Source organism: Tupaia chinensis, unplaced genomic scaffold (genome assembly GCF_000334495.1).
Source record: "Tupaia chinensis unplaced genomic scaffold, TupChi_1.0 Scaffold139952_1, whole genome shotgun sequence".
Lineage (NCBI taxonomy): Eukaryota > Metazoa > Chordata > Mammalia > Scandentia > Tupaiidae > Tupaia > Tupaia belangeri.
This window is the reverse complement of record NW_006199830.1, coordinates 778325-781700: the sequence shown is the minus strand read 5'-3', so window position 1 is coordinate 781700 and position 3376 is coordinate 778325. Positions and strand designations below refer to the sequence as shown.

The 3376-nt window shown below is 40.4% G+C and overlaps 1 long non-coding RNA gene across 1 annotated transcript; it reads left to right on the top strand.

Annotated features, from left to right (window-relative positions):
* Positions 1-449: 449 nt before the first annotated feature.
* Positions 450-2857, top strand: LOC102478708 (uncharacterized). Its single transcript, XR_336586.1, has 3 exons — positions 450-570; positions 2203-2281; positions 2800-2857. It is a non-coding gene; the product is annotated as an uncharacterized LOC102478708 (long non-coding RNA).
* The last annotated feature ends 519 nt before the right edge of the window (positions 2858-3376 follow it).

Below are 3376 nucleotides of genomic sequence, written 5' to 3'. Positions count from 1 at the left end.
TGCTTTGTTGTTGTCATTGGTGTTGAAGCAGATGAATTGACAGACAATTTTGACAGCTTCCTTCTTGGTTGGTGCTTTGTTTGGTCTTTCAGGGAGATTTCCATCCCCTGTCACAAGATGAGGCAGAATAGTTTATCAGAAAATATTCTTTACATAAGCCTTTTATCCGGAAGCAAGCTATGATATTTGGATGTAGAATGAAAATACAGACAGGAGCACTGAGAGGACTGTCTGGGGACACTGAGAACAGAGACTCTAGAGAGACCTTTGTGGACTATGAAGGGGCAACATCTATAGAAAGGGTCTAGTGAGAGGTGGCAGTTGTGTGGGTACTCACATTAGCAGTCTTGGTGAGCTGGGGGCAGCTTCCAGGGTCTAAACTCCTGTTTTCAACAACACATTTCTAATTGTAATTCATTTTCCCATCATTTCAGACGTTGATGGACAAAAACAGGTTTCCGACCATGAACCATGGACATTATTTTCTGTTCCAAATAGCCTGAACTTTGGAGAATAAACTACTGCAAAGACAGAACCAGTTTGGGGTGATTCGAGTGGTGAGGCACCAAGGTACTGACACCTGAATAGCACATTCTTCTTCTGGATACTTAATATTTCCTATTTGTTTGATATCATCTTTCCTGATCTCCTACATTTTAGAATATCCCTGAAATTAAGTGCGAACTTGCACTAAGAGAACCTTCTAAGGAGGACCTGCTAGAGATACTGTATCATTAAAGGCTTACACAGCCTAATGAAGCCTTTAACAATTTGTTGGTACCAAAAGGATTTGGTTGAATTAAGGTTCATAGCTAGATTTTATCATTTATATATTTAAGCTAGAAGAGTTTGTTTTTCTCTTGTTGGCTTTCCTAGTCAATCCACATCCTAGCTTGTTTATTCATCCCCTTAATGATCTCAAAATTCTCTAATTTGCTATACATGGCCCTTTTCATGACTCTGTTGGGGGTGGTGGGTCTTGGGTAGATTGGAGGGTTGGGTGGACTTTGCTGACCATTTCCTAAGTTTTCACTATCAAATTCTTTCTGTAGTACATAATTTCTCTTTTAAGATTTTTTTTTTTAAGTTAGACTTTTGGGCCAGTGCCATGACCTGGTGGTTAAGGAAGGTAGACTTACAGGGCCAACCACATAGAGCAAAGTCCTGTCCTGCGAGCTTGGAGAACACGCTGGGTGCTTGTGAGCCCCAAACCCCAACAGGACTAGAGAAATAATGAAGGACTATGGTGTGATCACATCCTTTAGGAGGATATTTTCTCCTTCTGTTTCTTTTTGTCTCTCTGACAAGTGCATGTGCCCTCTGAAATTAGAAGTGACATTGTTCCATGGCACTTTGGACATTGACTGATTTAGATGTCATCAAAATGCAATCTTATTTTTTTTTTCTGATGTTTTAAAATTACCTAGTGGGAGTAATTTCTCCTATGCTCTATGAGGAACTTGGCAGATCTTGTGACTTCTCTAGTTTAGGCCCTAAACGAATGTAGGTCCATGTGGTCCACAAACACAGGTTATAGTTAATGGTCTCACGTGATGGTTAAAACTCTGAGCTGGACTTCACATTATATACCAGATGTTCAAAAATTTCATGGAAAAGGTGTATTATGAAATACTTATGGATGATTTAAATTTTTTCTTGTATTGAGACAAATTTATACTTTAATTCCATTTTTCCATGAGCCTTTTGAAGTTCTCCTGTGTTCTTCTTTGCTCGATCTTCAGTTATTCAAGCTGACACTTGTTTCTTGGTCGTCTTCTCCCCTACTTGGTCTCTAACCGTTGGCTTTCACAATGTTGGAGGCATGGGAAGGAGGAGAAGTAAGTGACTTAGATAGTATCTGCTTAACAAGGGGAATCATGGTCAATGCTATTGACCAATAGATAGAGTTTAGTCATGTTTTTTGAGAGTACTTCTGTGGGATCTTAAGAGGTTTTCTGCTGAGTATTAGGACTCGAGGTTTTCGTGACATGCATGATTTTTCTCTAATCCAGTTGGACACTTGTGACATCTTCCTTTGTCATGGGTTTTCAGTGGTACAACTCTAGCCTCCTTATGCTAAGGGCCCAACTTTTTCTAGGCAGCTCCACTGGCTAGAACTCAAGAAGGCCCCAGGTCGGATCTGACCCACATCTGACCACATTAGTCCGGGAGAAACATTCATGCATCTCTTACTCTATTCAGGAATGAAGACCAATCTTGGTGAAGTGACCCTCTCCACTGGAGAAGTTGATTAACTCTACCCTCACTCTATGATCTCCAGGTGGGTGTCAGACTCCTGGTTCTAGGCCCCTTACTGTTTCAGGTGTGAGCTAGATGGTTTTCTAATGCATCTTCAAATGCAGAAATGCATTTCAAATTTCTCCAAGTGATCTTATTTGAAAAACCCTCAGAAGGCCTCAGGAAAGAAGACTACTTTTCTTCTTTCTCAAATGCCTGGATGAGCTGAGGGGTCCAAAAGTTGTGAAATTATCTTCAGTTTCTTCTCTCTGTAGATTCTGCACAAAAACGTAGGGTCGAAAATGAAGCAGAAAGTGTCCCATTCTGTCTTGTACATGTTTCCCTCTTTCAATGGCCTTACAGTCTATAGGAGGGGGAAAAACGAGAAAAAGATAAAAAAAGCAATAAGAGAGTTGTTATAAATCAAGAATCCCCAAGTCTCAATTATTGACAATTGATAATGTGGTTCAGGTTAGGATTTGGATGGGTGGCAGAAAGGGGAAAATGGGATGGAGTCATGAATGTGTGTATTCAAAGCGTTCAGTTTTCATCTTGTTGCAGTCTACTGCTTTCCTACTTGAAATTCAAGATTCAAACACTCTGAGAGGATGAGCCAAGCTTCAAGGATTCTCCTGGCTGGGAATGACTGGCTGAGAAAATGCATTTAGGGTCCAGGCAGCTCCTGCAGGGAGGAGCTGAAGATGATGAACTACAGCACTTATATTAAGCACCATATGTATGTGAGCCTTGTCCTATTAGCCTACATGTGTTTTTGGCCAATTCCAGAAGCTTCCTGAGACATTTAGTACTTAGAGAAAAGGTGAATATGCATTGACAGTATTCACTTTTCAGAAACATCTATACATAGTATTGATCATCTGTTCATTCAATGTATAAATACATAAATATATATACCATGAACCATGCTATTCATATCTCTATTCTAGGCATTGAGAGAAACAGTAAAGTCTCTCAGGTAGCTCAAGAGTTGAGAGGAACAAAGCTAATGGTTATTCTCATTATTGGGAACAAAGTAATAGCAACCCTGAGGGTGAGGACAGAGCGCCTGGTCAGTTCAGCAAAAGAAGAGATGCCTGTCCACTGCCGTACTCCAGGGAAACTTTGCATAAAGATGGGA